This window comes from Barbus barbus (assembly GCF_936440315.1).
Source record: "Barbus barbus genome assembly, chromosome: 32".
In the NCBI taxonomy this organism is placed as follows: domain Eukaryota; kingdom Metazoa; phylum Chordata; class Actinopteri; order Cypriniformes; family Cyprinidae; genus Barbus; species Barbus barbus.
Window position 1 is genome coordinate 1,391,467 of NC_136760.1, and position 12,075 is coordinate 1,403,541.

The window sequence follows — 12,075 nt, forward strand, 5'->3', positions numbered from 1 at the left end:
ACGTATATAAACAAAATGAACAGGATGTTTAAAATAAACAGAAAATGAATGTGTAATGGACAATTTTACATTATTTTGACCTATTTGACCTATCAAGCAATATAGAACAAGTCCAAATTGTTAAAGGAACTAGCTAAAATCTCTATATGCTTATTGAGTTTTTTAATAAAATAATTATGAGGTTGTAAATCCTGCGTAAAAGTAATAAGGAAAACAGATTAGTAAATCGTGTGTAGTCTTTTTTTTACAATGTAACTGTACAAACACAACTTCATGAAGAAAAGAATCTTCCTTACTTGCAAACTAATCTTATTCACACATTCATTTACCCTAATGGAAGTTATCGGGAAACTCCCCAACACTGTCGTCACAATCCACCTGTTGCACACCATCAACGCTGCAAGCAAATGTCATGATGCAACAAAACTAGATCACTCCCACCATAATCGACAACACCGTCCACACTGCCAGAGTCTGACGCTGTGCTGCATGCAGTGCAGACAGCTTTTATTTTAATAGGAGATTAATCTATATTTCTCTAGTCATGTAAATTAAATTCATTGATTTTAACCATTTATGGGAATGCATGAAGTGATACAATGCAATGTAAGTTGCTTTGTATAAAAGCATGTGCAATGCATAACTTGGTCACACTTTATATTAGGTGGCCTTAACTACTATGCACTTACATCAAAAAATAAGTACAATGTACTTATTGTGGTCATATTGTATTGCAAAACACTTTTGCTGCTATTAAGGTGGGATACGGGTAAGGTTAGGGGCAGGTTTGGTAGTATGGGTAGGTTTAAGGGTGGGTTAAGGTGTAAGGGATGGGTCAACAGTGTAATTATAAATTTAACTACAGAAACTAATTACATATGTAATTACATATAGGTATTTTTAAAATATAAGTACAATGTAAAAACATGTATGTACACAATAAGTGCATTGTATCAAATTATTAATTTAAATGTAAGTACATAGTAGTTAAGGCCACCTAATATAAAGTGGGACCCATAACTTTTATGCAAATGTACTTCAGGAATTAACTAAAATTGAAAAATAAATAATAATAAAATTAAACAAACAAAACTGACTTCAGAACAATGGAACCTACAGTGCTAAAATGCTTGTTTCCAGGCTTCGGCCTACAAAAATACATCATCCCTGCAGCACATTAAAAGCGACATGACTTTTACAAGGGAATTTGAACATATAAAGACGGTTCCTTTAACAATTTGGACTTGTTCTGTATAGTCTAGTAATCTAGCAGGAACCTTACGTTCTCAGTTTCTGAACCAAACCTGCTTGATTTTTGACACATGCCATGATAGTTTTGAAATCTCCCAGATTGTCCGAGATGGCTCATGTGCACTCGCCTCGCAGGCTTTGTGAAAAACCATGGATCCTTTCCAGAGAACATCCAATATCGTTTAGGGTTTTCAGCAAGTGTGATGGAAGCTCGTCTTTCAGTACAAAACAACAGCTGAGTTCCCTAAAAACGCAAGCTCCACACATTTGTACACAGCTGGTTGGCCCTGATTTCAGGCCCAGATAAAGAGCTCTTTCTTGGGGAACAGCGATGGCTGGTGGGGGAGGGAGCACAATCACGGTTTTCGCCTTTCACTGACGCTCTGACTCTTGGCCACATGAATACCCATGGAGGCTGGACGCCCACGCAGCTGGGTCGAATCTGTAGAGCGGGACAATGGGCTGGAGAGGGCACTTCCAAGCCAAAGAAGAGTGCATCTTTGTTGGTCACAGGTGGGCCATTGTGCACGCTGGTTCATTATGCATGCATCACAACAACTGAAGTCATCAGCTTCCTGTCCGGACCCTGACAAATGAAGAAAACGCAGACAGCCGTCTGTGATCGCTACAGAGCCAAGGGTGCGAGGTTAAGGCACTAAATTCACATGCATGGGCTCGGGGATGACAATAAGATGCCCCAACCGAGAGATGTTGCTTGTGCTGAATGTCGACGTCCCACGATCGAAGAGCGTGGTCACGTTCATTTTGCGAGTGTCTGATGAAGCCTCGTTCTGCATTTACAATAGTCAAATCAACTTACACTGTAGCAAAATTCTGTGCAATAAAAAAGGAGATGTATAGCAAAATATGCGCATAAATCAGCATTTCCATTTCATGTGTTCAAGAGAACAAAATCATTTACCAACCCCTTATGGACAAAATCATTTATGAGACCCTCATAACTGTGTGATAAGTTCAATAAGTCTCTTAAAATATCACAATATCTTACCTTTTTATGACAAGAGAAGGTTAGTTCATTTTATAAACTTGGCCCAAAAATGTTACAATATTTATGACGCACATAGAGAGTCTGGTCAGCTATCCTTGTAGGGACTCTCCATAGGCGTAATGGAGATACTTTATACTGTTCAAAAAATATTTTCAATCGCCCTACTCCTAAACCTACCCCTTACAGGAAACGTTTTGCATTTTTATTTTCTCCAAAAAAAAAAAAAAAACTAATTCTGTATGATTTATAAGCTTTTGACCTCAATTTAGGTCCCCACCGTGACACGAGACCCCTTGAGTATGTGTGTATTCAGGTTTAAGTCCCCACAGAATATATAAACCTGTACACACAAACACACACACACACAGACACAGCATCCCTTTAACAAAAGATAAAGAAAGTGTTTTTGGCCAGCTTACTCGTATTGAGCATACATTATACACTTTCTGTCTGTGTCGTCTGTGTCACTCCCATCCACTTACAGTACAGACCATTACAAGTACCTGTGTGAAGATCAGGCTGATGAAGGACTCTGTGACTCATCCTCCACAAGATACAGGCTCTGTTTTACCGCTGACTAAATATTTACTTCCTTAATCCACCTTACAAGAACACGAGTTTCCTGAAAGCCAAAATGAATGGAGAGCAGTTCTCCGGCTGACGCTGAACAGCAGTTGCTTCATTTTTCTCTTGTCTGTCTAAACTGGTCTGTTCAGCTTGTTGGCTGGAGCTGAGAAAGGCATCTGTCAGAGAAAATTACATCCACATTTGACTGGATGTGGGCCACATGAATCTGTAAAAATATCACTTTGATGTTCATTATCAGATTAAATAGTAACTCACTTCTGATTCTGTTTATGATTACGTTAATGTGAGAGTATGGAAATGTAGGTTTTAAGGAAGGTGCCAACATGGACACTTTTGTACGAAATGGAAAACTATGTATAAAACTATGAAAGTTAAGCAAACACATCTAGACTATGTTTGAGACACGTTCACTTGCAGCAGGAATGATCATGGTTTGTGCTGTGAAGTTAGAGCTTGGAAGCACTGTAATATAAATGACATTTAGAAACCAAGACTATGATTTCTTCATATTATTAATTTTGCAGGGATGTAATGTATTGTACGTATTCCATAACGGTTATTGGATTTTTTAATATTACTTAATATTGGAATCATCTAACACTTACTTACAGTAAATGTATTATTTAAAAAAAAATACTAATTTAATAACTCTCTAATGGCATATGCAATTTTTCATACTGTATATTATGTTGTGATGCCTAAATTCACTTGTAACATTTTTGTATTATATTTTTTATACACTAAGTGGACATAGTTGACAATTTTGTTGCATGAAAAAAAATGTTTTGTTGAGAACAGTTGAGAACATTTCTTACATAGTATTTTTGTCTTGCTTTACAGTAAAAATATCCAAACATTTAAATCAAGATACACTTATTTGAGACGCTAAATTACAAGTCTTCTGAAAAATTAATTAAAATTGAGTGAGTTTTTTGCTGAAAGCAAGTAAAAATAATCTGGTTTCCACTGAATTATTATTCATTCATTCAGAAAACAAGACTTTTTATGTCAATTTTCTAAGAATTATCTTCTTTTTTTTCAGTGTGCTATATGAGATATATTTAAAAAAGCACAGAATAGTGTTGTTTGTTATGGTTAATATAACTGAATGATCCAGAAAAATATTCAAGGCCACAAGTGTTCATCAAGAGAAGTATTAAATACAAACCTACGTGTTTGAAATGCTGAGTCGGCCGTTTTCAGCATATTGGAAGAAATGAAAAAAGAAATTGAATTAAATTTTTATAAAAAAATAAATACATTTCCAACTGAACACTATTTATCTCCATCTTCGCCCTGCGGTCTAACATCATATTGATGTGCCAGATCGTGTGCCACACACGTTTATCAATGGTCTCATTCATCAGGTGTGATGCAGGGTTTTGCTGAAGTTGGCTTTCACTCTCTATACCTGAAGTACGTATGAGCCTGAGCGTTACGCTTATATCACAAACACACACACTCGAACTGGGCAAAGGGCCAGTCACCCTCAGCGCTCGCCCTTGACCATCCCTCGCCAGTCACCTCCAGCCCTTTGGCTCCTGATTAAAGCTGTGAAATCTTTCCTGTGACAGTTTAGATTTCAAAAGAATTCTTCCATCCAGGTCTAACACCATCTAAACCAGCAACGGACCACCGGACCTTCTCTGCCAAGCCTATATGTTTGCTGAGGGTAAGAGGAGGTTTATTTAGGAGGGTGGTGCTGCTGTGTTTAAATTGCTTGTGGAATAAATAGGACTGTGACCGAAATAGCAAAACATTAATTTTAAAAAAGAACATTTGCTTATTTTGAATTCTATAAAATAAGTTTTGCAGCTTCATGCAATAGATAAAATGATGCATAAGCACCAGGAGGACTTGATAAAAAGACGTTGATGGGCGTTTGATAAATCTTGGCAATGCTTCAAGGTGGCCCGTGCTGATGTCAGAGTGGTCAGCGGGTTTGTTGACCTCAGTTTGTGTGGCCTCGACAGAAGGAAAATTATTGCTGTTTTGCATAGGAAATCGAGGTAATCGCCTCATGGTCGGGAGCCGAACTGACCAAGTTTCTTACCCCATGGCATTTTTACAGGCTTTAGCTCTGATATAAATACGACTTCTGAAATCTGCAGTTATGCAAGTGTAAATCTCGCTAGTGCAGTGTCTCCAGGCTCACCGAGGTGAACCATGTGACCCTGCAGGTACGCAGGAGATGCACAAAGCAGACGTTCTTCCACGGAGGAACCACGGCGGAGGAGGTGGAAGGGAGTGGATGAGGGGACTGTCCATACATCTTCACCTTGAGTCCAGCCAGGGACAGTCACAGCTCATTTACCCCAGATATTAATGAGCAATGAGACCCCACAGGAGGGAGAGAGAGCGTCATAAAGAGTTGAGCGAGTGCACAAAAAAACTCACACTTATTACTATAGCACTTTATGCAATACAGATAGTTTCCAATTTAATAAAACATGAAAATATCAGAATAAATGTTGCAAAATTCATCAGTTATGTAACAAGTTCAATTTCTGGCCTAAAACAGCTTGACAAAAGACAACAGTGTCATTATTCGGCTCAATTCAGTTCAGTATCGATTCAATTCACTTATGGTGTCAATTTTGCAAAGTTCATCAATTATGAAACAAATTCAATTTTAGTTGTGAAGCAGCTTTACGGAAGTCAGCAATGTTATTATTGGCCTCAAAGTTCAATGCTGATTTAATTCTGTTCAAGAAGAATGTAAATTTTGCAAAGTTCATCATGAAATAAATTCAATTTGATCTGTAAACAGCTTAACAGAAGACTTTTTTATTTAGTTCAGTTCAGTGTTGATTCAATTCACTTCAACAACAGTGTCAATTTTTCAACAAATTTCATCAATTATGAAACAAATTCAATTTTAGCTGTAAAGCAGCTCTAAAAAAAGATAATAAGTGTTCAAGTTAAAAAGTTACTTAATCATGAAATTAATTAAACTATAAAGCAGAAGGCAATAGTGTCATTAGTTCAATTTAGTTCATTAACGGTGTTAAAAATTAATTTCATTCAGCTATAAACCAGAAGGCAATAGTGTCACTTTTCAGCTCAATTCAGTTTTATTCTCATTAAAGTGTTAGTGCAGTTAAATTTGATAATATTACTGAATATTACTTTCATCTAGTATATTAGAATATTATTTACCTTGAACATTCAAATGAGTCTCAATAGGTGAATATTAATATTAACTCTAGGGGTGTGCACTAAATCAAATCAGTTAACTGCAGTGAAAGCCATGCTAAGAGTCGAATAATCCAGCCAGCAGATCAGTATCAGTAAAGAGATGAGAGAGACTCGTCAGACTCGACCCCTGACCTGCTAAATCCACCGAGGTCTGAACATCTCAAACCATGATCCTGTAAATGTGAAGTACCAGGGACATCAACAGGCCTGCTGGGGAAAAAAAGTAGCTTAAACCAGCTAAACGTTTGCTGATCTGGTTTAAACTGGACTCCCAGATTAGCTAAACTGGTGTTAGCTGGTTGGCCAAATGGTTTCCCAACTAGCAAGTCCTAATGAATGATGCCCAATCAGATAATTCAGGACATAAGTGTAAATAAAATGAATATTAATAATAATACAATTATTAATTTTATCTATTTATTATTTTATTTATTCTCTCTCTCTCTCTGACTGCCAATTATTTTCAAAATCATTCTCAATTTAATACCCGGAAACAGGTGAGCTGGGTTCTAATTAGTCTCTGTTCTTCAATTAATGAGATTTCAATCTTCAAGCTAAATTATGGGAATCTATCACAAAAGAAATAAAGGACATGGCCTCATTATTTAAAAAAACAATAAAGAGAAAGACAGATGACGCCCACAAAATTACATAACTGTATTGTACAACTGTATATGATCCTACTCTGTTATTAGATTGGATTGGACTGTTCAGATAAATGTTAAAAGACTAATATTACTTTATTTAATATTATTTATTATTATTAAGAATTATTAATTGTTAATTTTGTTTATGTGAGGGATTAATATTATCAGACCCAGACCGAAACTATTGCATTTATTCATTTATGTTTGTTTGTTTTGCTTTGTTTTATTTATTTGCATTTTCTGCAGAATGGAACCATAATAAAAAAAAAAAAAATTTATAAACAAATTTAAAATATTACACTTTTAAAATGAGCAGGTGATGTGTAGAACTTTATGAAATGACAATCTGTGATTCTGTGTAAATTACACGTGCCGTTCAAAGAAGGACATGACCTACAGTCCACCATGTGTTGCTCTGTTAGCGACTACCATACTATAACCACATAAAAAATGCCCCATTTACTGCAAAAGCAAACCATAAACACTTGAGTGATTTAAAGCGTTTCTAAACAAGAAGCCATTGCTGTTTCTTCTTGGTGTCACCCGTAATCTGAAATCACTCATGAGGCAACAACACCTCAAAGTGCTACCAGCACCGTATGACTCAATGGAAGCAAAACACGTCTGGGAACAATGCTTGGGCTGTGGTGAGCAGTCGCGGCCGATTCTATCTGATCCCGGAGGCCACTTAACACGCTGTCAGTGGGGAGGCCTGTCTATGCATGAGCAACAAAGTCACAATAACGCATTGGGATAAAACAGCCCAGCAAAGCGCACGCAGTACCCGCTCCGGCCAGTCATTAATCTAATCTGAGATCTGCCACCTACAGTCGCGTGGTCACGCTCGCGTTTTTTCTTTTCTTTTTTTCATCTTCATATAAAGTGTGTCCAGTGTATGTGTGAGTGTTTTTTTCCTGGTGGGCGTTATAGGTGCGTGTGTTAGTAGTTATGAAATAGACCTGGCAGCTGGCCCGCACAGGACATTTGACCTTGATTTTTTTTTTTTTTTCTTGAGCTCAGTCTTTTCTCTTAGCAGAGGCTAAAAGGCTCAAAAGGGTGGAAAGCCAAATATTTATTTAAGGCTCCTGGACGCCAGGTTGCATAAAAGGTTCCACAGCCTTTTGCATCAAACCTCAACCGTTGAAACCACAAATTCTGTTTTTGCAGCCATAAAACTGCCCCCACCAAGGAGAAAAAAAGATTTCCATTCGGTTGATTCTTATAAATTTAAATGAAGTGAAAAAATCTGGTTTACTCCCGAAAGCAAAATATTGTGTTAAATATATTTTGCTATGTGTAGGTGACAGAATATTTATGAGCAACAGACAATGTCTTATCTTCTTACGATGTACACAAGGTCTGTCATAATGGTCATTTTATAAAGTTCTCAATCTTGAATAAAGATTATCGATTATCTCATTTTGTTCTCTTTTTTCTTTCATTCTCTTTTTTTCTCCATTTTAATTTTAGTTAACAGATTTTTTTTTTTTTTTTTTTTATTATTACATTTTATTTAATTTTTAGTTTTACTTATTTTGGTAAAAATGAGAAATGCTATGAAATGCTATGAAATAAATTAGAGTCTCCTGTAATCTGAAATCACTCATGAGCCAATTCTGGAATCTGTGTTTTTAGTGTAGATGTAAAATGAAATCTAATGTCAAATCTGCCATATCTGACCCAAAAAAAAACAAGATACCAGAATCCTCAGGTGCTTCCTGGACGAGATGAACATGTGGCTGAAGATCTGAGGCTTTGGCAGCAGTTGGTGCTGTGATCATTTCCTCTGTAGAGATGACCTGAGGGTGAAAGGTCACGGCCGGGGTCAGGAGCTCTTGTAGCTGTGGGCCGTCTGCTCCTCCTCTTAATGCCAGACTCAGGACAATGGCAGAGGCCAGGTCAACTTGAATGAGGCCTCATGGGCACCAACACAGAGAAGCCTTGTTTACAGACACCAAACAACTCCACCAGAGCCTTTCATCTTCTCTTTGGTCATATCATGATGAAGATGTAGGCACTGCTCATCTCTAGCAAGTCTGAAAGAGCTACAGATTATAGATCAGATATTTTATGTGCCTGGGAGGAGAATATTTTGCTATCATTTTAACAAACCGCAAATGTGTTTTGTGAAATCGTTCAAAGAGGGGTTTTTTTTTAATGACTTCAAACCAATATCCTCACTACGTGAACATACCTTAAGCATAAACCAAAAACCAAAAGTCCTGTCTGGTTTTACACTAAGTAGGGTCTAACTAAGCCCTGCTGAAAACCAGGCAGTGAGAGGATAAAGACAGCAGATTAAGCCGAGATACCAGACTCGTTCTCCAAGTCCATCTTAACCCTCTTCTGCCAGCAGCTAAACCAAACAGCAGGTGATATCAGCGCAGTCAGTCTTCAGCTGTGTTGTGTTTCAGCATCACATGTATTTTTAGGATATTTCAATCTATCAGAGTTACTGCAGTTTATAGAGTTTATATGTTGTATGTTTGTTAGTATGGGAGAAACTCATTTGCACTATAAAATAATTGTATGCTGATTAGTGTTGTGGAATATCAAATATCCACAATATATTCAGAAAAATATGCTGGCGATATCATTAAATTACATTGTGGAGTGATTTTAATGTGTTTATTAGTATTAGTAGTAGTAGTATTGCTGTTGTTGTTTATGTTATTATTATTATTATTATTCATGAGTTTGAAAATATGATGAGCACATATATTTTATCTGGTTTATTTAGTCAGATCAATTTGTTTAAATTACTGTTTTCTCGCAAAACAAAAATCATTGTTATTGAGATATTTGTTTTTGTATACATATTTTCTGTTTTCATTTTAAAGTTTTTGTACTTTTACAGTTTGTTTTGAAATAAAATAACATTTTTTTATGTTTTGTTGTATTTCAGTTAATGTTAATTTAATTTCAAGTAACAAAATTGTGTTTGTTTGTTTGTTTATTTGTTTGTTTATGACATGAAACATGCCTGTGAATGTTTTTGAGTGATGATGCAAACATCAAATAATTTGAACTGATTGAGCGAAACATGGAAAACTTAAAAATATATAAATGAAAAAAGCAATTGCAGCAATAATGGAGATGCTAGCATACACACCGTGTAGAATCAGTCACAGATTTCAGATAGCTTTGAGAGACACATGGTGCGAGCGAGGCGTTTCAAATTGTCATTTTGGTTTGCAACCACACAAGCAATTCATCCATTTCAAAAATGCAAATACTGCAGATAATGCTGCAGCATTCCCGCTCTGAACGTAAGGCTTCAGCTGCGGCTCACTGAGGCGTTGTTGCGTTGCATGCGCGTCCAGCATCCAGCGCTGACATGTTTAGAGTGAGACCACACGTGTGTGTGTGTGTTTGTGCTGGAGCATGAGCTGATGAAACACCCGGCTACAAGTGTGTCAACACACCCCATGGAAAACCGCAGCGCCCTCGCAGCCCACTCTCAAGCTGGTGCTGTTTTTCTGACCCTGTCGCTCTAAGATTTCACATTAAATCTTGTTTGTCAACAAACTATTTCGGGCCAACTTTCCCCTTCAAACGTCCAGTCAGATTTATGTCTTCCTTCTACGGAAGAGTTTGTGGGACTTAATTAGCTTATTGAACTATTTCACACCAGTTGCAAATAATTTGTAAACTAAAAATATATTAAAAAAGGCATGTAATAAAACACTCGACAGTAAAGGAGAATTAATTCATTACAGTCCACAAAGCATTCTTTAATGCAACGCAATGCAAACCCACAATCAGACCTGGCGATTAAAAGTCCGGGTTCCACCCACAAATAAATGAAATTTAGATTGCTCGTGACCTTTTGGCCCTCAGAGATGTAATAAAGCTTCTCATGATGACATTTTTCTGTCAGCACGTTTCTCCATGTGAGCGCAGGGAACGCTAGATGTGCAAGTGTTGATGTGAAGTCATCCGTCAATATCTGGGTAATCTCTCAGGTAATGTCTTGATGACAAATCTGTCATCGTTATCGGTCCTTGTTGTTTGCATTTATGCCAGGAATGCTTGAAGCCAAACAAATATTAGTTAAAATCAGCTGCACGGCCGTATTGATAGTAGAACATTAAATAGTGATTTACAGCGCAGGCCAGTGTTTGAGCTCGGAAAACCCCTTTGACATAGCAAAGATGCGAGCAGCGCCAAATACAAGTTATTTGCTGCAGGACATGCACAATCATGTTTGAGGTTCTTGCACCGTGTTTTAAAGGTGCTGTGTCACAGTCAAATCCAGCACAGCAGATACATGTCCATTTTTAACAATATCAAAGCATACTGCGTGTTTAGCAAGGGACAATTTACCCAAAAACAAACGTTCTGTTCATCATTTAATCACCCTCATGTCGTTCAAACCTTCTGTTCTGTCGAACAAAAAGAAGATATTTTTAAGAATGTTTCAACTGTGTTTGTCCAGTAAAAGTCAATGGGGTCCAAAACTAACTGACTAAATAAATAAATACTGTATGTTTATATAAAAGCTAATATTTGTTAACGTTCAAAACAAATAAATCATTAAATAAATATCTTAAAGTTTGGAATTTTTAAATATTATTAAAAAGAAGTCTAATAAAAACAATTGATCAAAAATACAGTAAAAGAGTATAATTGTGAAACATTTATTCTTATTATCAATGTTGGACACAAGTTTCCACAAAAATATGAAGCACCAAAAACAGTTTTCAGCATCGGTAATAATAACCATTATTAATAACTGAGTACCAATAACAACTGATGATAATTTATCAGCAAATCAAAATATGAGAATGATTTCCGAAGAATCGTGTGACACTGAAGACTGGAGTAATGATGCTGAAAATACGCATCACAGAAATAAATTATATTTTAAAATACATTAAACTAGAGAACAACTATTTGACAAAACAACTGAATTGTAATAATATTTCAAAATATTTATTTTCATCAAATAAATGCAGCCTTGGTGAGCAGAAGAAGCCATTTAAAAAAATCTTAATTACGAAGATACTTAAAGCTTTGTAGCCACTGATTAACATAGGAAAAGGAAAAGCACTGAATGACGGGCCGAGAGTAGAGGAAACATGGACCATCAACTGTTGAGACTAAATATCAAAGAAATCAATGATGTGCAAGACCAATAAACACTAAATGAGCCTTATCTGTGCTTGAGTGGCCGTGCTCCGTCGAGTGGCTCTGAAAAGACAGAATAACAGATCAGGATTCAGAGGAACGGCTTAATAGGACAGGCCTGTCAGGGCTTTGATTGATCAGAGAGCTGGGCTTTTGTCCGGCCCCCAGCATCCCTCAGCACTTCCTACAATCAAAGCCTGGCCATTCTGCTCTAATTAGCCACTGAGAGAGATGTCAGGCCGCTTGATTTAA